The 24428-nt window shown below is 34.8% G+C and overlaps 1 protein-coding gene across 6 annotated transcripts in view; it reads right to left on the bottom strand.

Annotated features, from left to right (window-relative positions):
- Acer3 (alkaline ceramidase 3) overlaps positions 1–24428 on the bottom strand; it is a 170622-nt gene that overhangs the window by 133795 nt on the left and 12399 nt on the right. The window contains exons 2-3 of one of the 6 annotated variants that reach the window (XM_078046707.1): positions 14777–14836; positions 14399–14475 (exon numbers count right to left, since the gene is read on the bottom strand). The exons of the other annotated variants lie outside the window; for them this stretch is intronic. The gene's annotated coding sequence lies outside the window, so the exon portion shown is untranslated. The remainder of the gene's footprint in view (positions 1–14398; positions 14476–14776; positions 14837–24428) is intronic. 6 annotated transcript variants of the gene reach the window in all.

Raw genomic sequence — 24428 nt, 5'->3', positions numbered from 1 at the left:
AGAGTGATTGCTTTTATGTTTAATTTATCTGCTGACTAGGTAGCACCCACTCAGCTTTCTCTAAGGGATTTCAGATCCAGCATACATTCAAGGCCTCATGCCCCTGAGTGAAACTCAGCCTCCTGTGGTAGAGACAGGCAGCTTGCTGCTCTACTACTTGCCCTCTGTGCAATAGTTATAACCAAATTGATCCTACCAAATTGCTAGACTACCTCAAACTTGCAATCCTCCTGCCTCAACTTCTTGAGTAGCTGAGATTATAGGAAGGAGTGTATTATCATAGACTAGAGAAAATACACATTTTTATAATTATAATATCTGAAAAGTACAGGTACATAATTCATTCATTCAGAGAGCCTCATGTACTCAGTACTGTAATAAACCCTGTGATACAGCAAAACAAGGCCACAGGACTTCTTCCCTTGAAGACTACACACTTCAACATGGCCTCAAAGATTCCCTACTTCTCCAAAAATAAATGAACTCTTGGTAGAAAATCACAAGCATACTCAAGGAAACATGTGGCCATAAGCAAGAATCAGCAAAACAAATGATAATTAGACAAATAAAAATGTAAGATATTGAAAGCTATTGGATACAAATTATTAAATAAGTACTTTTGAAGTATATAAAGAAATAAAAGAGCAACAAAAAATAACCAAGGGGAAAAATTATCATAAGTAACCAGGTAGATTTTTAAAAAGAAACAAACAAAACCTCTAGAAATGAACGACATTTAGTTTTTTCAAAAACTAAAGTGAAACTGACTTTAGAAGAAAAAACATAGGCTGTATTAATTAGAGAGAGAGAGCAAAGATAAAGCAAAAAACATTCCAGACAAAAAGGATGATGCATGCAAATACACAAAACTACAAAGCTGAATTCTGTGTTTGAGAAAATAAAAGCAGTACCATATAAAGTACAAGCATTTAGATAATCAAGACATTATATTAGAAAAGGAATCATGGGGCAAATCATAAAAGTCGCCATGTACTATGGCTTCAACTCTGTACTCCAAGTATGGTGATACTGATGAACTGACATTCCTACACAGCTTTAAGAATAAATACTCATGAGGCTGGGGTTGTGGCTAGTGGTAGAGTGTTCGCCTAGCATATGTGAGGCACTGGGTTCAAACCTCAGCACCACATAAAAATGAAATAAAGATATTATGTCCACCTACAACTAAAAAATAAATATTTTTTTAAAAAATATTCATATGTAGTAAAGAATATTTCTGGGCTGGGGATGTGGCTCAAGCGGTAGCACGCTTGCCTGGCATGCATGTGGCCCGGGTTCGATCTTCAGCACCACATACAAACAAAGATGTTGTGTCCACCGAAAACTGAAAAATAAATGTCGGAATTTCTCTTCCCACCCCCTCTCTCTCTTTAAAAAAAAAAAAAGAATATTTCTATTCTGAAATATATATATCCTTGGCTAAAAAAAATAAAGAAATAGTTATTTATCAATATGAAGACACAATATTCTCATTATGAATACCTACATATGCTGGGGAAATATAATTAATCTTTAAGTGCTCAGCTTAGCTCTAAAAAAAACTAAAGATCTGTGTGGAGAGATCAGAGGAAATTGAAAACTAATAAGGTGACTGGGTTATGACTATTCCACAGAGGGCAGGTAGTAGAGCAGCAAGCTGCTTGTCTCTACCATAAAAGGCTGAGTTTTACACAGGGGCATGAAGCCTTGAACCACACATGAATATACGCTGGATCTGAAATCCCTTAGAGAAAGCTGAGGTGCTTATGGTGCTACCTACTCAGAGACAAATCAAATATAAAAGCAACCACTCACTAGCACAGAGAAACAAGAAAACTAATCTATATTGACCCGATTTTACAGGTAACAATTAAAAATAAAGGCAATAATTATCTCTCTTGAGGATACAAAAACAAGGTGTAGGGGCTGGGATTGTGGCTCAGCAGTAGAGCGCTCGTCTAGCACGTGCGAGGCCCTGGGTTCGATCCTCAGCACCACATGAAAATAAATAAACAAAATAAAGGTATTGTGTTTAACTACTTCTAAAATTAAATATTAAAAAAAAAAGGTGTATAACAAACAGATTCAAGTGGCCCTCGTAGTCCTTGTCCCTGGTATCCATAACATTCTGTAATTTTGTGGGTATAGACAAAACCTGTTTCTTACTGCTAACCAGCAGAATACAGCAAGGTCCAACATATGACACAGCTGTACAACTCCTTGATATTTATCTTTAAAGAATTAAAATCATCATACTATATATAGTAATACATGCATACCCATATTTATAGCAGCACAATTCACAATAGCCAAACTATGGAACCAGGCTAGGTGTACATCAATAGATGAATGGATAAAGAAAAGGTGGCATATATACAATGGAGTTTTATTTAGCCATAAAGAAAAATGAAATTATGTCCTTTCCAGAAAAACGGATGAAACTAGAGACCATTATATTAAGTGAAATAAATCAAATTCAGAAGTCATATGTGGAAGCTAGATAGGGAAAAGGAAAGGAAAAGGTGGACAGGGGAATCTCATGGAAATCAAAGGGAGAGGAGTAGAAGAAATGGTACAGGGAGTGGGAGGAGGGGAAAGGGGAAGTGCTGGGAAGTGAGATTGGCTAAATTATATTGTTATATTGTGTGCATGTACAAATATGTAGCAACAAATCCCATCATTGTGTGCAACTATAATGCACCAATAAAAATATGGGAAAAAAAGAATCCAGCAAGGTGACAAGACATAATTGACTATGTATGTATATACGATATTACTTAAGAATATACCCATCTTGCTGGGGCCTTTCACTCTTGCTGGTGTGGAAGAAGCAAGCTACCAAATTGTGGGCTATACATCTTGCTGGTTTCATGTAGGAAGGAACTGGGGACAGCCTCCAGAAGCTAAGGACAACTTCCATCCAAAAGCTAGCAAGAAACTGAAGCTTCCATTCAACAACCACAGGGAAACTGAATATTGCTAATATAGTCCCTCCCTCTTTAAGATTCATATGAGACTACAGCCCCAGCAACATCTTGATGGCTGCAAGCAGACTTTGAGACCCCAAACTAAGGACCTAACTAAGCTAAATCCAGACTCCTAATCCATAGAAACTAAAATTATAAATGTCTGATGCTTTAAACCACTAAGTTTGTGGTAGGTAGTTATGCAATTAAAAAAAAGACTAATACAAGGTGAAATTAAATACAGGACTGTTGAGAGCCACAGCTGAAGGGGCCCAAGCAAACTTTCAGACTGCCAGCTGATGATTGGCTCACAGCACCCCAGCAACTTCTAGCTAATTGGCTCCTCTGCGGTGATGCTCATTGAGCTGTTTCCCCGCCCTTTCAGACTGCCAGCTGATGATTGGCTCACAGTGGCCCCAGCAACTTCTAGCTGATTGGCTCCTCTGCGGTGATGCTCATTGGGCTGTTTCCCTGCCCTTCCAGACTACGGAGCTACTCACTGGGGGACTTTTTTGGGCTCCACCCACACGACCCAGCCAATGGGCCTCAAGAGCAGGAGGAGTGGGGGAGGTAGAGAGGCTTGTGGGAAGCCGGTGGTGGCAGTTGGGCTCCAAAGGTTTTCCTGAGGAGCTGTTTAGTTTTATGTTTGTGGTTCTAAAAATAAAGTTCTTTTCTTTTGACAAGTGGCTCCTGAATTGTGCCCAGCCAGACTGCGGCACAGGATAGCAGCATGTAAGTTGGGAGGAGGGTCATCAGGGTTAAGTAGATTCCTTGAACTGTTTTTAAAAAGGGGAAAAATATTAACTTTATACTTTAAGTCATATATGCATTTTAAAAATTTCTAAAGTTGGGCACAGTAGTACACTGTGTAATCCCAATCACAAAGGAAGCCGAGGCAAGGAAGACTGAAAGCTCAGGGCTCAATGGGCAAAACATTAAGACCCCCATCTCAAACAATCAATTTAAAGTAACCAATAAAAGACTATAACTAGAATAAACCAGTAGCTTCCAAACCACAAAGGGAAAAGATATTAGAAGGAAAATTTAACCAATAAAAAAGAAGGCAAAAAAATGTAGGGAAAAAATTCTTCTAAATGTAGGATAAATAAAAGCATTACAAATGATAGAAATAAAAATCTATTAGTAATCACAGTAAATGTTATAGAAAGTCAAAGAAATGAGACTGGATTTAAAAAACAAACAACTATATGTTATTTACAAGATAAATACTTAAAATGTAAAGATTTTTTAAAAATTGCTGAAGGTAAGAGATTAGGGAAAAAATTTAATTAAGCTGGGCATGGTAACACATGCCCATAATCCCAGTAGCTCTGAGAGGCTGAAGTAGTAGGATCACAAATTCAAAGCCAGTCCCAGCAACTTAGTAAGGCCCTAAGCAACTTAGTAAGAACCTGTTTCAAAATTTAAAAATGCAAAAAAAAAATTAATAAGACTGGAGATGTGACTCAGTGGTTAAAGGTCCCTAGGTTCAATCCCTGATACCAAAAATTAATTCACTTTAGTCCTAATAGAGTCTTAATTAATTAATTAAAAGGGCTGGGGATGTGACTCTGGGTTCAATACCTGGTACCAAAAAAAATTTAAAGCACAAATCAGTATAAAGCTTAAAATTATCCTTAAACAACTTCTTCTTTTTTTAAATTTTTTTTTATTACAGGGATTGAACCCAGGGGCACTTAACCATTGAGCCACATCCACAGCCCTTTTAATGTTTTATTTTGAGACAGAGTCTCACTAAATTATTTATGGTCTCACTAAATTGCTGAGGTTGGATTTGAACTAGTGGTCCTCCTAGTGGTCCTCAGTCTCCAGAGCTCTTGCGCCACCATGCCTGCCTGGCTAGTTTAAAGTTCTTAAATTAGTACCATGCTTTGTCAAGAAGCAAATCATTTACTGATTATTCACAATGGCTTTGTAATAATCTCACAGCTGGTAAAGCAATTTGATGAAGATATATACACAGCAATGCTTACCATGTAATTTATAAAAACAATAACAAAGCAGGGTAGGTTATAAAAATGGCAGGATTGAAAGTAATGCACCATCCTTCCACCCAAGATGGAGTAACAAGAAGCAGATTTACTTTCCTGAAACATCATAATATTCATGGTGGTGATGAATATGTTAATTTCTTGATTGTAGTGAGTTTCATGAAAGTACATGCATCAAAATTTATAAAATGATATTTTAAAAAGACCAAATTTTTATGTCAAATATATCCAAGTTTTTAAAATAAACTGAAAAATGTAAAGCACAAATATTCACGTAATCTTTCAGTAAATAGTTATTGAATGCCTACTTGTGTCAAGCATTGTTGGTACAAAATAATACAAAGATAAATAGAGTTTTGAAAAATTGTTAAGACCAGGGAAAAGCAAGAACATAAACAAGTCAGAAAATAAAACATTATACATGAAGAATTGAGGGAGCCCACAGGGTGGAAGAGGAAGTCCATCTGGAAGAATCAATGAAGGTTTCAAGGAGCAAGCAATATTTAAGGAGGGCTCTAGAAGGCTGAGGCTGAACAAGAGTAACTGAAATCATTAAAAAAAAAAAAAAAGTTGTATGTGTGTTGGGGGTCAGGTGTAGGTGTAGTATGTGGAAGGTGTTTAAGGCCTGATTCCACAAAACCACTAGAGGGTTTTCTCACAAAAAGAGTAGTTTCACCAGTGTTACTTTATAAATTTAGGAGAATCACACAGACAACATTAAAGTTTTTGGTTTGTTTCTTTGCTTTTTACCATGCTGGAGATCAAAAGGCTACACAATACACAAGATCATGCTAGGCAATACCTCATGTCCCACTATTTTCACTTTCTACTCTCCCATTTCATCTTCTATTTAAGACCAATTCACTCATTTCCCATTTTCAATGCTTTTCTGCTTTTATTCTTACTGTGTATAATACCTGTGTTCTCTCACAAAATTCTACAAATCCTTAAAGTCCAATTCAAATTACATACTCAATGAAGACTTCGCTAAGATTGACAAAATCAATTTTTCTCTTTTCTACTTTCTGATAACCTTGTCCATACTGTCATTCACTGCTTTATAAATAATGAACTTTTTTGCTTATTTGTATCATCAACCTCCTTACTGTCAGGATACTCTATACGAAGTATCCTGCCAACCCCAAGTTAAGATTCAATATATGACTTGAGAAAATCACTTTACTTGCATATGCAAGTGCCACAGTTCTCACACATTTAAAGCATAAAGTTCATTGAAGGTCTAAAAAAATTGCAGGAACATGTCATGGCATACATAATACTAGGAGTATTTTGACCATAAATATATAGTCAGAAGTATTAAATATTTAAGATAGAAAATTTATTTCTATTAAAGCCAATCAGCATACTCTCCCAGTTAGATGATTATAATGTGAAGCATATGAAGTATTTTTAATTTTCAACAAGTCAAAAGTTTATTTTTACTGTTTTCAATTATTTTTTTTTTTTAGCTTTAAATGTTGCCTATAGTAATTAGCCTCCACAGAATCCAATAGCTTCAATTAACTACAATAATGCCTTAGATGTGCAGGAAAAGATTTTTGCAATTAGAGTATACACTTGTGTAATTTAGATATATTTTTGAATGACAGCACTAAGGCAGGACAAATATTTTATAACAATGTCTTTTTTTTTTTTTTTTTTTTTTTTTTTTTTTTTGGTGCTGGGGATTGAAACCAGGACCTTGTGCCTCTTGAGAGGCAAGCACTCTACCAACTGAGTTATATCACCAGCCCCACAGTGTCTTTTTTCTAAAATTTTTTTTTAAAAAGTGACTTAAGATCCCAGTGCTTCTGCCTTTTCTTCATGAAAGGTTTTGAGGAATAACAATTTTTAGATTACTTATCAGTGATGAAATGCTGTATTAACTAATTCCTTCTTTCTCTCAAGACTTGAAGACTAAGCAAATAGCTTAAATAAATTAAAGATATTTGTGAAAAGGGCATTTCCTATAGGCAAAATTTGTTTTTATACTTACTGTAATGCCTCTGAATTCACTTATTAATTTTTCTCTTCATCTTAAAGGGATTAAATAAATATCCTTTTATTAAAATGGTACAATCTAAAAAGCATATAGAAATCAGGATCCTAAAAATCATTTCTTTTCCTTTTCTGAAATAAAAGTTAATTCTAAAAAACTGACAAGAGTACATGCTGTCTATGGCAGGTTAAATGCTTAAAGCTATAATATGCTAGCTACCAAATATGATTTTCTTTATCAAGATGGTTCTCTCTCTTTTTTGGGGAGAGGTGGGTACCAGAATTGAACTCAAGTACATACGACCACTGAGCCACATCCCCAGCCCTATTACGTATTTTATTTAGAGACAGGGTCTCACTGTGTTGCTTAACACCTCAACATTGCTGAGGCTGTCTTTGAACTCAGGATCCTCCTGTCTCAGCCTCCCATGCTGCTGGAATTACAGGCATGCACCACTGCTCCCAGCTCAAGATGGTTCTCTTGCTTGTTTTCTACACTGCCATATCACAAGACCTAGAACAATGCTGTAAATTATAACCACATTTTGGTTTCAGTTTTTGATGCTTAGGTATCTGGGTTTTGCAATAGAGCTCTAAACTTAACAACTGTAATAGCACACAGGCCTGGAGATCTTTATGTTGTGACTGCACATAATAGAGATCATATTGAACACTTAGAGAATACTCTTGGAAAAGAATGTACTTTTCATATGGAAACAGAACAATCCACAGCCCATATTCCCTTATCCCCTTTATCAAGCTCTTATATATCAGACTACTATTCTCCCAACCCTAATCACCTCAGGGCCAGGCACCAGAAAATTAGAGACAGCATTTACATCTGTGAGCTCACTAGCTCATTGGAATTACTCAAGCTATCCAATCCTGAACCTTACTTACACCATCTCACCCATTCCTTCCTGCAGAAATCACAATAAAGGGGTTTGCCCATGACACTAGCACTTCCCCATGTGGCCCTGCATGGTGTGCCATGTCTCCTGTGTTTAGAAAAGTGTGAATATAAAAACTTCCTACTTTATGACAATCGTGTCTGTGTCTCTTACCATACCTGATTAAAATAAATCCCAGATACTTTTAAAATACATGCCTAGCATATACAGCATGCTCAACAAATATCTGTTAAAATGTATCACCTGAAGAATTATCTCTCTTCAATTCCTTGTAGACTAGGGTTACTCATTTTATTTCATAATAGGTTTTAATAAAATAATTCATAAAACATGTATTCTTTGCCTAATAAATTACAACTACCAAGCTAAGTACAAAGGATGCAAAGAAGAATAAAATTAGATATTTTCTGTTTGTAAGCATTTCAACTAAGATTTGAGAATGTGGAAAGTTTGAAAGTTAAAGAATGAAAACTCATACTATATCAGTACTACAGAGAAAAGCTGGTATAGCAATTATACTATTTTATATAGTATATACTCTACTATATTTATTTATAAAATAAATATCTAATTCGCCAGGAAGATATCATAATGCTGAATAGATTAGGAAAACTCTTTACAAAAATAAATATCTAATTCATAATCCTAAATACAATTGTACCTTATTGCATAGTTTCAAGCAATCATATAGGCAAAATAAGTCCACAGTGGAAGATTTTAACATACCTATGCCCTTTTCGGGGGAGAGGGTACAAGGGACTGAACTCAGGGGCACTCAACCACTGAGCCACATCCCCAGCCCTATTTTGTAGGGCTCTTCTCACTGAATTACTTAGCACCTTGCTTTTTTGGAGGCTGACTTTGAACTCGGGATCCTCGTACCTCAGCCTCCCCCATGTATATTTTAATTTTGATAAATGAAGTACCTTTCCCACACTCCACACCTCCTGAGACAGTGGGGTACAGATTTTAACATCACAATTGGCTTGATACAACACACAATAGAACTAAAAGATATAAGAATATTACAATTATTTGAGGGACTTCTACTTCTAGAGATTATAGAGTAACTGAGACTGGACTTTCCCTCTTCCATTAAATAGTAGAAACAAGGGCAAAATGTATTTATATACATATGTGTATGTATGTGTGTGTATGTATATACATATATATACTATGTTCATATATATGTGTGTATATGTATATGTATGTATGTGTGTGTGTACACACACATATCTTTACAGACACTGAGCAACAATGTAGTAGAGAAATGTGACCCCTGAGAAAAGGGAAACAAAATAAACTTTATGATTACTTCAGCTTTCTGGATGAAGCACTTTCCAAAAATTGAAAAGGAATCCATAGCACAACAGTCTCACTAAATTGAGACATGATTAGATTTAGAAGACTGAAATAGTAGTGATTTACAGAATGCAAGAATACAAAGGAGGTAGCTATACAGAGAAAGCTTTAGAAAATCTGCAAGGGATCCTCTTAAGTCTATTGTGAACAAAATTAAGACTTCATTAGGTTGAAAAAAGAACTATTGGAGAAGGGCTTGGGGTGTTGCTCAGTGGTAAAGTTTGTGCTTAGCATGCATGAGGTCCTGGGTTCAATCCCCAGCACAAAACAAAACAAAACAAAACAAAACTACTGGAAGAAAAAAAGTAACTGCAATAGAGCTCTAAACTTAACAACTGTAATAGCACACAGGCCTGGAGATCTTTATGTTGTGACTGCATATAATAGAGATCATATTGAACATTCAGTTGAACCCAGATGGTCATGTTTAGTAAAGAAGCAAAATTAGCAAAAAAAAAAAAAAAAAAAAAAAAGTAAAAAAACAACTCTAGACCCATGCCCAAAAAATATGCTTTACAACAATCCTTGAAAGGATCAACTGGTCAGAAATTTAATAGCTGGCCAGAATAAAGTCCAACACTCTTTAAAAGAAGATAACAAAATCCAGTCACTCAACAATGTAAGATTGCAATGTGTGGCATCTGAACAAAAATTATCAAACAAGTTAAAAAGCAAGAAAATCAGTCAAAAGGAACTTGCAGAGCCAGTCATGGTGGTGCACACCTGTAATCCCATCAGCTTGGGAAGCTGAAGCAAGAGGATCAGTGAGTACAAAGTCAGCTTCAGCAATGGTGAGGTGCTAAGCAACCCAGTGTGACCCTTTCCCCCGAAAAAAAAAAAAACGAAACAGGACTGGGGATGTGGCTCAGTGGTCAAGGGTCCCTGAGTTCATCCCCATTACCAAAATAAATAAATAAATAAATAAATAAGGTTAGGGATGTGGCTCAGTGGGTAAGTAACCTGAATTCAATCTCAGGACAGAGGAAAGAAGGAAGGAAGGAAGGAAGGAAGGAAGGAAGGAAGGAGGGAGGGAGGGAGGGAGGGAGGGAAGGAGGGAAGGAGGAAGAAAGAAACTTGCAGAGATGATAGTGATGATGAAATTGGCAAAGATTTCACAATTATTCTAACTATAATCAAGAATGTAAAGGAAAACATGAACATAATGGGAAGATAAATGGAACATTTACTTAAAAGGACCGAATACACTTCTGCTTCCAGAATTACGATCCTATTTGTTAGTTTCCTCTCTCTAAGAAAAAATGGTAACATCTAGAACCAAAGAGGTTACTGAGAAGCACTGAATAGTAAAAGAGACGCAGACAGGCTCTTAACAAGGAGTACACACTTGAAGAAAGGGAGTTACACAAAATAAGTTCCCATTTCCACAACTTTTAGCCTTTGGTCAAGGGCAGCTGACAGCACACAAGTAGTAGGGAAAAGTAACACCACAGGCTTGTGTGCTGTCAGTTGCCCTTGACCTAGGAAACCAGAAAAGTGAAGCCAGGAAAAACATAGCCACTGAGAGAATGGAGAATTCCTGAAAGGCAACAAGACAAGGAAGAGATCCCCAAATTCTGTCTGCCCATATCCCTGATTGAACTCTGAACCAACATGAATCTAACTGAGTAAAACATGTTCAGCTAAAGATAGAAGAGAAGCTGGCCAAGAGATGCTGGATCAGAGGTGCTGGCCAAGTAAGAGTTGGTCGAGTCAAGTCAAGTCAGCCAGGATGACTGCCAGTAAAAACAATAGAAATAAGGCTTACCTAACAATAGAATCTCCAAAATTAACATTCATTATATCCAGAATAAAGCTTAAATTTATCCAACATATGAAGAAACAGGAAAATGAAACGCATTCTCAAGAGAAAAATAATATCAACTAAGATTGATCTGAAGGGATCACCCAGATGTAGGGAAAAACGAAATAAGGATTTTAAAGTTTTTATAACTACCCTCAATGAATTAAAACAAAATATGATAATAATAAAAAGAAAGAAAATCTCTGAAGAAAAATAGAAATGATAAAAAAAGAACTAAGAGAAAATTCTAGAACTGAAAAATATAATATCTGAAATACTGCATCTACTAGATGGATTTACTGGACAAATGTGAAAAAAGTAAGTGAACTTAAAGACAGATCAATCAAAATCACCCATTCTATACATGTACAGAAAGAGAGAAAAAAATATTTTTTATTAAAAAAAAAATACAGATCCTAAGAAACCTATTAAATTACATAAAACTTTCTAACATCCTGTAACTAAAGCAAAAGAATAGAAGAAAAAAATGAGACAAAATATTTGCATGTATGTTAAGCAAAATTTTTCAAAATGAAAAAAAAATGTACAGATACAAGAACTTGAACCCAAGGAAACAGATAATATCTGGATAATAACACTGGAGAAGAATTCAGATATTCAAACAAACAACAGTGAAGAGCACCAAAATCGGTAAACTGCAGAAGACAATTACTTTGTCTCTTACCTTTAAATTTATTTATAACATTAACTTTTAATATATAAATGTTCTGAAGTTTATAACACATGTAGATGCTATAACAACTATAGCATCAAGATCAAGGTGGGTAGGATATACACTGTTGTCTTTTCCTTCAAGCATCTACAATTAAGGATGTATAATGTAATCCCTAGGAAAAGTTAAACGGAATTTTAGGATTAGGTGGTAATAATACAATCAATGTTCATTTTTTTATTTTAATTATTGTATTGTGGTTAATAGGACAACATTCTTATTTGAAGAAAATACACAACAAAGTATTAAGGGTAATAGAAGACTTTGTTGGTAATTTACTTTGAAATGATTCAGAAAAAAATATTTTGAATTGTACTACAACTATTCTTTTCACTGCACACTATATGGAAAGAATCAGAAAAATGTAACCCACTTCCCAATGAAAAAAATCAGATTTTGAAATGAATATAAGGGTGGAATTAACAGATAATAATGATTTTTTAAAAACCTCTTATCAATATGTTCATGGCTTTAAAGGAAAATATGAATATAACCCAGAGAAAAATATAAACAATAAAAAATTAACTTCTAGAGTTTAATAATGCAGTATCTAAAGTGAAAATTTCACTGCATGTGCTTACCAGTAGATTACACATTTCAGAAGAAAAAGATCCATGGCTGGGCATGATGACACATGCCTGTAACCCCAGTGGCTTGGGAGGCTGGGACAGAAGGATTGAAAGTCCAAAGCCAGACTCAGCAACTTAGCAAGGCCTAACCAACTTAGCAAGAGCCCGTTTCAAAATAAAAAGGTGGGGTATGTGGCTCAGTGGTTAAACACTCCTGGGTTCAATCTCTGGTACCAAAAAAAAAAAAAAGGAGGGGGGTGGGGGAAGGGGAGGAAGTGGAGGAGGAATAAGAAGAACCATGAACTTGAACCCAAGGAAACAGATAATATCCAAACTTAAGCTGTCATAAAGTGGGAGAGAGCAAAATGATAGATAAGATACAATATCAGACTACTTAAAATAATGCTAATATATGTATAACTGAAGTACCAGAAAAAAGAGGAAACAGAAACAAAGTAGGATAAATAATAAAGCCAGACTACTTTCAATCTTCCAGATTTTATTTTTTTTAATAAAAATCAGTTCAAAGATCTAAGATTAAGAAAGTCCAAGAGAGATATCTATATATATACTACCACCCTATCACCAAGGAACATCACAATAAAACTACTCAAAACCAAAGATAAAAATAATATTTTAAGAGCACAGAAAAAAAAGGGCAAGAGAGTAAGAGATAATTAAAAATTATAACTTTTCAAACAAACAAAAGCTGCAAAAAGAGACAATGGAGCAAGTTTTTAAGTAGTAAGAGAAAATGACTGTCCAACAAAAATTCTACAGCCAGCAAAAAGATGCTTCAAATATTGAGGTGAAACAAAGATATTTCAAACAAGTAAACTGACAAAATTTATTCAGGTATACTATTTTCAGTATTTTCAAGAAAAGTTCAGGTATACTATTTTCAGGTTCTAACATCATACATGAAATGGTATGATTACTTGAAAATAGACTATAGTAAATTTAAAATATATACTACAAATTGATATCAACCTCTAAAGAAATGAGAGATGTAGCAGAAAACACATAGAATACATGTAGCAGAAAACTCATTTCCATCTTGAAATAGACAAGATGAAATGAAACATTAGATGCAGCTAGGTGAGTTGGTGCAAGCCTATAATTCTAGCTACCCAGGAGACTGAGGCAGGAGGATGGCAAGTTTGAAGTAAGCTCCAGCAATTTAGCAAGACTTTGTTTCAAAATAAAAAATAAAAGAGCTAGAGATGTAGCTCAGTGGGAAAGCACATGTATGAGACCCCAAGTTCAAACCCCCAGTACTAGAAAAAATAACAAAAAACTATATGCATACACACTCTTCTAAATTAATTAAAAGAAGGCAGGAAAAGAGGGAAAAAATAAAGAAGAAATGAAAAAAATATGAGATAAATAGTAAGACAATAACCCAACTATACTGATATTATATTATCTAAAAATATACAATATATGCCAGTTAAGCAGCACAGATTGTCAGACTAGACAAAAAAAAAGGCAACCCAATTTTACAAGAAAAGCACAATAAATATAATGACATAAATAAGCTAAAATTAAAAAGTTAGAAAAGAAGAACCATACAAATACAAATTCCAAGAAAGCTGGGTGGCTACTTTCACGTCAGAGAAAGTAGATTTCCGAAATGAAGATATTTCCAGAGATAAGGGAAGACATTTCACAGAGATAAACAGTCAATAGTTTAAGATTACACAGGTTGAGTATACTTTATCTGAAATGGTGGGACCAGAAATGTTTCATTTAGATTTTTTTCAGATTTATCCTTATGTCTGCTTTAAAAAAAAAAAAAAGAAAGAAAGAGGAAAAATTGTAGCATAGAAACTGTAATGCTTCATTTTAAGAGCATCATTTTATCTAGGCTCTTTCTTTATCATTTTGTATGTGTAAATAATAAATGGAAAGTCATAACAAGTTTTTATAGTTATATTTTAATACACATAATTCTGGAGTTTAGTTTTTGTCTTCTGACTCTATCCTAGTCATTCCCACTTGTTATTAAAAGCAGCTTGCTCTGAAGCTGGGTACAGTGGCACAAACCTGTAATCCCAGCAGCTTGGGAGGCTGAGGCAGGAGGACTAGAAGTTGGAGGTCAGCCTCAGCAACTCAGTAAGGCCCTAAAATAAAAAGTAAAAAGGACTGGGGATTTAAACCTCAGTGGGGTGAAGTACCTCTGGGTTTAATCCCCAGTAACAACAACAATAACAACAAAGCAGCTTACTCTGAAAAGTTAAGGAACATATATAAATTGCAAGAGTAATACTCATGATCAAAGATTTTTTTCCCAGTTCTGCAACAAAATTATTTCAACTTTGAGGTACTTATTTATTTTCACTGGATAAAATACTCTTTTGAGTCTTATGAGTACTTTTTGAGTCTTATAAGTAAAAAATGTTTGCAGGGCATGGTGGTGCATACCTATAATCTCAGTGAATCCGGAGGCTGAGGTAGTTCAAGGTCAGTCTCAGCAACAAGACTCTGTCTCAAAATAAAAAGTAAAAAGGACTGGGGGTATAGATCAGTGGTAAAGTGTCCCTGGATTCAAACCCCAGTACCACACACATACATACACACACACACACACACACACACACACACACACACACACATACACGCTTATAAAATTCCCTAAATTTTCAGATGAAAGGGTCTACAAAAGTAATAAGTTTATTATTATTATTTTTAAAGTCTCATCTTCCAAGACTAAAAGGTATAGTGTAATTTGGTGTGCCCAGAGTTTATACAACAGGAAATCAAAATTCCTCAAATTCAAGACACTACTTTCAATTATTTATTGTTGAATAACTACCACCAAACTTCATGATTTTTTAAAAAAGTTTATTAAATCTCTCATGGGAACAATACAAACACTGAAAGGGGCACAAGATCATAATGTGTAAGTAAATGGCCTTTTTCAACAAGAGGACAATGTAGGGCAAGAAAAAGGAGGAAGAAAGACTAAAGAATTAAAAGAATAAACTAGATACCACAATGATATAACTACACATTCATCAGAATGGATTAAAACAACTGACATCAACTGTTGTCAAGGATGTAGATCAAATGCTGTAAGTGTAAAATCATATAACTACTTTGGGAAAAGGCATGGCAGTTTCTAATAAAATATACACCTACCCTAATATCCAACTATTACAATCCCAGACATTACCTATGAGAAATGAACATATACATCCACAAGAAGACTTGTTCAAAAACATTCATAGCAGTTCTATTTAAAATGGTCAGAACCTGAAAACAGTTCGCTTTCCATCATCAGGAAAATGGATTATCAAACTATTTTAGATTTATACAATGGAATACCATCACATAGCAACACAGATGGATCTCAAAAATAATCTTCTGAGAGAAACAAGGCTTATTATACCAAATAGTTAATAATAAGATAATTCCACCTATATATAGTCTAAACGAGACAAATCTAATCTATAGTAGGGGAAATTTTCAGAAAATAGTTGTTATACTGGAAAGAAAGGGGAAGGGGAAAGGGAAGGTGAGAGTTAACCAAAAAGGGGCATAAGGAATATTCCTGATTAAAAGCAAAGCTTATCTTTTAATTTTTTAATTTTTATTTATTTTTTTGCTGCTACAGATTGAATCCAAGACCTTGAGCATGCTAAGCATGTCTACCATTGAGCTAAACACCCAGTCCAAATTATCACATCTTGATAGGGGTTCAGTTACACAGGTGTACATAATTATCAAAATTCAGCAAATAAAAACTTAAGATTTGTGCATTATATTGAATGCAAATTTTACACCAAAAGAAAAAAACATGGGCTGGGGACATGGCTCAAGCGGTGGCGTGCTTGTCTGGCATGCGCGGGGCACTGGGTTCGATCCTCAACACCATATAAAAATAAAATAAAGATATTGTTTCCACCTAAAACTAAAAAATAAATATTTAAAAAAAACATTAAAAAACTGAACTTCAGTTAATGATATGAATGCTGAAATATTTAGGGGAAAGAATACATATGTCTTCAATTTACTTTGAAGTGCGTCAAAAAATAAAATAAATTGATGGACAGAGAGGAATGGATAAATTAATAGACACAAGATAAAACAATTCCAATAAAATCTTAATAGTATAATCTAGGTAGTGAATAAGTGAACATTAACTGCAGAATTCTTCCAACTTTGTTATATGTGTAAAAAATTTCACTTAAAAACCAATCAAGGGCTAGAGATTTAGCTTTGTGGGATAGCACTTGCCTAGTATGCCTGAGGGCCTGGTTTCAATCCTCAGCACCAGAAATTTACAAAAAAAAAAAAAAAAAATCTTGTTTTATAGAAAACTGATACAGGGAACAATTAAGTGATTTGCCCAAAGTTACAAACCTTAAGTGAAGCAATGTCCAGATAGGAAACTGATTCTGACTTGAAGTGCAGCAATCTTTCTATTATACTATGTACTTTCCCCACAGTAAAACATCTAGGATTTTTGTGCCACCATAAATTACTTTTGTTATCTCTGGTGAGTTCTTATCATTTTGCTGGGCCCTAAAATGTTTCTTCATGCCATTGCTCTTCTGCAATACCTAAAAATCTTCATCTAAGTTTTCCCTACTGACTAGGATACACTTAGCAAAGGAAAATGGCAGAACTCAAAAATCAAAGAAGTAACTTAAAATTTTAACCTAAAATAATGTACTGGAAAGACTTTCATAACTACTATTCTATGTATCCCAGCTCAGTGAAGTTCTGCAAATTGCCATTTGAGGAATCATTCTATTATTCTTAATTACCCACATACCAATTACTGTTCCTCTTTTTTAAAATCATTTTTTTTCCAACATGTGCTAACAAGTGACAATTCTTCCTAGCTAACATCTTGGAAGAACTAGATAAACACTAAGATTAGATTTCAAAATAAACTCCACCTTCAAGCACCTACTATCTCTAATTGCTAACTACAGACTTGAGTCTAAAAATTGGTTTGGTTTGAGCTTGGGAAAGGCATTAGAAGTAGATAAGAATAAAAATTATTTCAGAAATGAAAATGTTTAATTTAGCTCATAACCCAGGATAATCATTTTCAAGCTTTCCTTCAAGTGCAGTGTTTTCAGGAAAATCAAGCCTAGAAATCTAGGCTTCTGTACCAGTCCCTTGGGTCTTGAAGAAGTTGTTTTTGATTCCCCCTCCCCCAGCCCTTGTTACTGGGGATTGAACCTAGGGGTGCTTAACCACAGAGCCATACTCCCAGCCCTTTTTTTATTTTGAGACAGGGTCTTGCTAAGTTGCTTAGGGCCTTGCTAAATTGCTGAGGCTGGCCTTGAACTTGTCATCTTCCCTCAGCCTTCCAAATCACTGGGATTACAGGTGTGTGCCACCACGCCTGGCATTATCTTTCTGAACTTGGTTTCCTTACATACAAACAGAGATAACACCTACAGTTCATGGGGGGAAAAGATGGAAAGTACTCTATGAACTGTAAAGGCTTGCTTCTCCAAGTGCAATCTCTAGACCAGCAGTACTGGAATCACCTGATAGCTTATAAGAAATGCAGACTCTAAGACCACTTTTCAGACCTACTAAAGTAGAATATGTGTTTTAACAAGATCCCCCAAGTAATTCGCATGCACATGAAAATGAGGAACACTAATTAATGTACTGTTAGCATCTTCACCATAATAAAACAGTTCATTGAGAATTCTTTTTGTTCTGAGGAAGTACTATGATTTGGTAACTCATTAAAATATGAAATCAACAATACTAATATTCCCCCCTCCTCTCTACCATTTACCAGACTGAGAAACTACAGAATGTGGTGAAGTCTAGTCTTCACCACTAATTTGCAACAGAAGCTTGGCCAGATCAATTCACTTCTCAAAGTCTTTTCCTTACTTCTAATATTAGATCACTAGTTCCTTGTCTGAGGTCTCTGGATTTAGTAAAGTTTAAAAAAGTGTATGGAGGAAGGCAGGAATAGTATGGTAATCCATCACACAGTTCTGGAATTAAGTGGCTTTTGGGTCACTTGGGCTCTGCCACTTAGTAATATGTGACCTTGGGCAATTTTCTTAATCTTCTTAAATTTCAATGTCCTCAACTGTAAAATTGGGATTATAATATTACCTACTTTGGAAATCAATCAGTAGTAGCATATGATTAAAAAGGCATGCTCTGATAACTTTTCAGGGTAATAAAAACAGTTCAGACTAGGATTGTGACTCAGCGGTAGAGTGCTTGCCTAGCACATGCGAGGCCCTGGGTTCGATCCTCAGGACCACATAAAAAAATAAACAAATATATAAAATAAAGGTATTGTGTCCAACTTCTACTAAAAAAATTAAATAAATATTTTTAAAAAACAGTCCACATCTTGATTGAGATAGTAGTTACATAGGTATACACACCTATCAAAACTTTACAAACTATACACTTTAAATGGATGTGTCTTAGGGCTGGGGTTGTAGCTCAGTGGGAGATACTTGCCTAGCATGTGTGAGGCACTGGGTTAGAACCTAAGCATCACATAAATAAATAAATAAACAATAAAGGTATTGTGTTCATCTACAACTAAAAAAAAATATTTTTAAAAGAATGTATTTTATTATAAGTAATTTATAATTCACCTCCGGGGCCCCTAGGATGACAATCATGTGCCACCACATGCAACCAAAGAAATTGTTAATATTTAAAACATCCTCGCTTTTTTTGAAATTATGTGGAAGTAAAATGATCTGCAATCACTCCAAATGATATCACAGATGACCCCCAATGTGTGCTCTAAGATATTCCAGCAAAGAAGTCTTTTCACACACTTAAAATTTTTCAAAATAACAAGAGCTTCTTCAGCCTGACCTGCTTCCTCTTGTCAGAATCCCAGCCCCAAGGCCTCAGCCACCCCAGCCAAGATAATTTAGTGAGAGAAAGAAGGGGAGAGAGATATGAATGTACTCTGGAGTCAGAAATGCATGAATTCAAGGGGCTGGTGTGTAGTTCAGCGGTAGAGTACTTGCCTAGCACATGTGAGGCCCTGAGTTCAATCCTCAGAACCACATAAGAATAAATGAATAAAATAAAGGTATTGTGTCCAACTACAACTAAAAAATAAATATTAAAAAAAAGCAATGCACGAATTCAAATCTCAAATCTTCATTTGTCCCTAGCAAAGTAGAAAACTTTGAACAAATTATTTAATCCTTCTCTGACTTAAATTTCCAGATCTCTAAAATATAACTAAAACTTAAAAGAGTAACTTTAAAAAAACTGTAAATAGGGCTAGAGTTGTAGCTCAGTGGTAGAGCACTCGCCTAGAATGTGTGAAGCACTGGGTTCAATCCTTAGCACCACATAAAAATAATAAATAAAATAAAGTCACTGTGGCCACCTACAACTAAAGAAATATATATTTTTAAATTTGTAAATATTATAACAAGGGTTCTTATCATGTAATACACAAGAGAATGTTGCACATTAAGCCCCATAAGTGTTAGCTATTATTATTTCTATAGGCTATTTCCAATATTTTAAAAATCACATTTATCCACAAGAAATTGCAATAAAAACAGTATGCTGTTTTGCTTTGGACTAGAGTTATATTAAAACATTAAAGTAATTAGTAACTATCTCACATGGATCAATATAGTGTGGTAACAGTGACCAGCATTCATCTGATTGACATGTGCCTTACACTAATTAAAACAGGGATAAAGTACAATCAAAACTTAAGTAGAATAATAATAAATTACAATTTATGTGAGAGTGATAATAAATTCATGGAGCCTGTAACAAATAAGAGGCTTCCTTATGATGAAAATTTTAAAATAGCTGCTATGTTACCACATGATCCAACAATATTACTATTGGGGCTTGAAGAGCTATTTGTTTACCCACATTCACAGCTGAACTATTCACAATAGCCAAGAGGTAGAAGTGACCCAAGTGTTCATCAATGGAAGAATGGATAAAGAAAATATGGTATGTACATATAATAGAATATTATACAGCCTTTAAAAAAAGAAATTCTCATACATGCTACAACATCCATGTTGTGAACTTTCAGGACATTATCCTAAGTGAAAAAAGACAGTCACAAAAAGACAAATATTATATGATTCCTCTTATATATCTGGAATAATAAATAGAGACATAAAATAAAATGACAGTTGCCAGAAGCAAGAGAGAGAGGAGAGAATGAAGAGCTGTTATAGAGTTTGAATAGAGTTTCAGTTTCACAAGATGAAGCATTTTGAAGATTTAGTGTACAACAATGTGAATGTACGTTAACACTACAGAACTGTATATTCTTAAAAATGGTTAAGATGATAAATTTTGTGTTATGTGTATTTTTCCACAATTTAAATAAAATATCAGTTTTTTATAGTAGTTCTTGAGGCAGGGATATTGTAAAGCCTTTATGAATCTTTGTTTAAGTTTTTAATAAATACCATTTCCTTGTATTCCAACATGTCACATATATATTCATCAGAGCATCTAAACAACTTACTGCCATTCTTTGACTTGGATATATTAAACCCATACCCTTTTGTACATTGAATCTGGCCTTTCACTTGGCCTTTTTTCATCAGTTGACTTATGATGTTTTTAGGCTATAAGCTGGAGGTACCACTGCTTGCCTGTCAGAAACTCTTAGGGAAAGGATTATCTACCTTAAAGTTATCACCCTCTGCCAGCCCACAGAGCCCCAGAAACAAAAAAAGCCAGAAGTGTGCTTACTTACTTGAGGCTTGCTATTCAAGGAAGATGTTAGGAAGAGATCCCAAGAAAAGGAAAGGAAAAGAAAAACAGCAAAGAGCTACAAGCAGCCTGAGGCCCTTTGAGGCATGTGTATGATAGAGGCAACTGGCTAAAATCTCTTTTGTCTTGTGCTGCTGTGATAAGAAAATAATATTTCTTTCCCTGACCAAGTGAATTTCCCATAACAAAAGTATAAAGCCTGAGGGCTGCCCACTTTCCTTTAGCCTAGTTCCTAAGGACTGAAGAGGAGCAAAAAATTCACAAAAAAAGCTTGAATTATCCTAGCCCAAGAACAAAATAAAGATAGCTAGATGGTCATAACATAAGCTGCCATTCATTCTCTCCAACCATGGAAATCTTACCAACTAGGTGACTGTCTCAGACTGAGGTAGTCCCTATAAAAGTCATAATCAGAAATTTTCAAATATATTTATTAGCTTTCTGACAACCCCTCCCATAATGTCAATCCAGGATCTTTCAAATGCATTTTAGGAATGCAGTTCATTTGAAAGTAGGAGTGTACCTGTTGAATGTATCTGTTCATACTCCTAATTAGCCTCTCAACAATCCGAAGAGAAAATCTGTCTTCATATATACTTTAATAGACTGAAGCCTTGACAAAATAGGTACTCAGTAAATATTTGCTGAATAAATGAAACATTTTAAATAATTTTAACTGGATAATTAGAATTCCCCTTCATTTCCTTTTAGGTAATGTTTCTTTCGTTAGTCCAATGGTACTTGAACGGTACTTAAAATTCCACTTTGGGAAGATAGTTTGTCTTAGTAGAAAGGCTTATGAGATCTAAATTGAAATACCATTTTCTGCCACTCAATAGCTGTATGACACTAGGTTTCTTAACTTTTCTAAAACTCAATTTCCTCTTCTTTAAAATGGGCTAATAGCCAGAAGCAGTTGGGTATGCCTGCAATCCTAGTTACTAAGGAAAATGAAGCAGGCGGATCGCAAGTTTGAGGTCAGCCCTGGCAACTTACCAAGGCCCATCTCAAAATAAAATAGATGGGAATATAGCTCAGTGGTAGAATGAGCTACACTGGGTTCAATCCCTTGTAGCCCAAAAAGTGGGGAGTGGGAGATGTAACATTAATCTCCTTAATAGGAATGTTCTGTACATTATTAATACATAGGCAATCTTTACTTTGTAGAGTTTCAGCAGGCACAAATTTCAGTTACCAGAGTTTAGTTAAATAATGCCAATCTCCCAACAACACAATTCAAATTGCAGTTATCACTGTTTATTAACTGAGAAATTGAATATAGTCCAAACTTTGCTGCTAGATCTTCATTCCATAAATCCCATTATTACATAAACACTAAAAGAATATTATGTGGCTGGAGCTGTGGCTCAGTGGTAGAGCACTAGCCTAGCACGCATGAGACACTGGGTTTGATCCTCAACACCATATAAAAAACAAACAAAATAAAGGTATTGTGTCCATCTACAACTAAAAATATATTTTTTTAAAAAAAAGAGTACTTTGCCAAGTGCTTGTCTGCTCTTCCCACAATTTATGGCACAGAATAAATTGCTGTGCCTCTATGAATCATTTCTAAATTTGAATTGGCTTACAACATTTTATTCTTTATACTTTCAATGTTATGAAAGTACAATGTTATGAGCCACAACCTCATCCCACTCTTTTAATTTTTTTTAATTGTATATAGACACAATGTCTTTACTTTATTTATTTTTATGTGGTGCTGAGGATAGAACCCAGTGCCTCACATGTGCTAGGCAAGCGCTTTACCACTGAGCTATAGCCCCCACTCCAAACTACTCTTGATAAGCTATTTTACAAAGAAATAAAACATTTTAATACCTGTGTTTTCAATTATTTAAGTTATAGTGTAAAAAATTTAGTTCTACTTCTTTCTCATTCTCCTACATATTTATAACCAACAATAAGAGGGTTTATACAATGTTTGACAAAAAAAAATTTAAAGGTTACAGAATAATTCTAACTTTTCTTATTGCTTATGAAGACTGTTTTGTCTAGTTTTAATGTGCATGGCTATTTGTATGGTCCCATACTACCAGACAAAATGAGGGTTCCCATACTTAAAAAGTCTGGCATCAATCGGATCATTATTTCACAAATAAAGAGACCCTTTGCCCTTTTCCCTGGTTCTTACAAATCTGCTCAAATGAAAAGGAATTTGGATTGTTGTTGGTTCATGCTAAAAAGATAGTTTTTCAGGTGCTGAAAGTGATAAAGAACCATATCTAAACACACAATTGCCCAAACTCATTATTATAACCCCAAAATATATACTCTATTGCTGAAAGATAATTGAGTAGTTGAAAGATACTAGAATAACTTGAATTGCTATTCAATTTATCTTTTGTGATAGAATAGGATTTCTTGTCTGTCCTATCCCCCTTGTGTGATTGAAAGAATGAAGGAGGAGGCAATACAGTCTTAACAGTTTTAAAGTCACATCTCAATTTGAATACTGTCTCTACACCATTTATTGTGACTGTATATTAATTAGTTCTCAGACACTCAATTTTCTAAACTGTGAGAGATAACAATACCTTCTTTTTAAAATTATTGTAAAGATCAAAAGAGATAAATTATATGAAATGCTTAGCAAGTTGTGGAACACAGCAAACATACAGGTAACAACTATTATTACTATCATCCTTAATGTTGTCATTAATATAAATATAATGATAAAATGGCATTTATTTTGAACACATATTTTAAACATATTATTATTAATCAGTATATTTTTCAAAGATCCATTTCTCTTATTTCAAGTTATAATAGACACCCACCACTTGCTGTGGTATTTGACCTCAACTTCCTCCAAATCATTTTCTCCCAAGCTACATGCGCAAAGGGCTGCCAACATATGCACTCATCCTCTTCTTGCAACCCCTCAGATTCCTGTGTCAAAACCTTCCTGCAGTCTGCTCAGTTTCCTCTACTGAGGACATTGAGAACTAAAGCCATTTCCTATTTCTCAGAGCTATCTGTCAGAATACTAGTATCTGCTCTCTTATAATTCACATGATCAACTGCCAGTATTCTCTTTTGATTCTAATCCAAAGCCTTGGTTCTAAACTAAAAGTCATTATACTTATGTAGACCAAAAAGGCTGCAGGGAATCTAAAGGCCAACTCAGGCTCCTTTCCTCTACTAGTTAATTCCTCCTCAGATTCTCACATTAGTTAGCTGAGCAATGTCTGCTCTAACACCTTTAGTGAAAGTCCTCTTATCCTTAAGCCAACCCGTTCTGTGTTAATATCATTAGAAAGATTTTCTTTATGCTGAAGTTATTCCTTATGTTAGTTTTCTCCTTCCATTGCCCCAATTCTAA

The sequence above is a fragment of the Ictidomys tridecemlineatus genome, chromosome 4 (assembly GCF_052094955.1).
Source record: "Ictidomys tridecemlineatus isolate mIctTri1 chromosome 4, mIctTri1.hap1, whole genome shotgun sequence".
NCBI classification, from domain to species: domain Eukaryota; kingdom Metazoa; phylum Chordata; class Mammalia; order Rodentia; family Sciuridae; genus Ictidomys; species Ictidomys tridecemlineatus.
Note: the sequence above shows the minus strand (reverse complement) of the source record. Positions and strands in the feature narration are given on the sequence as shown.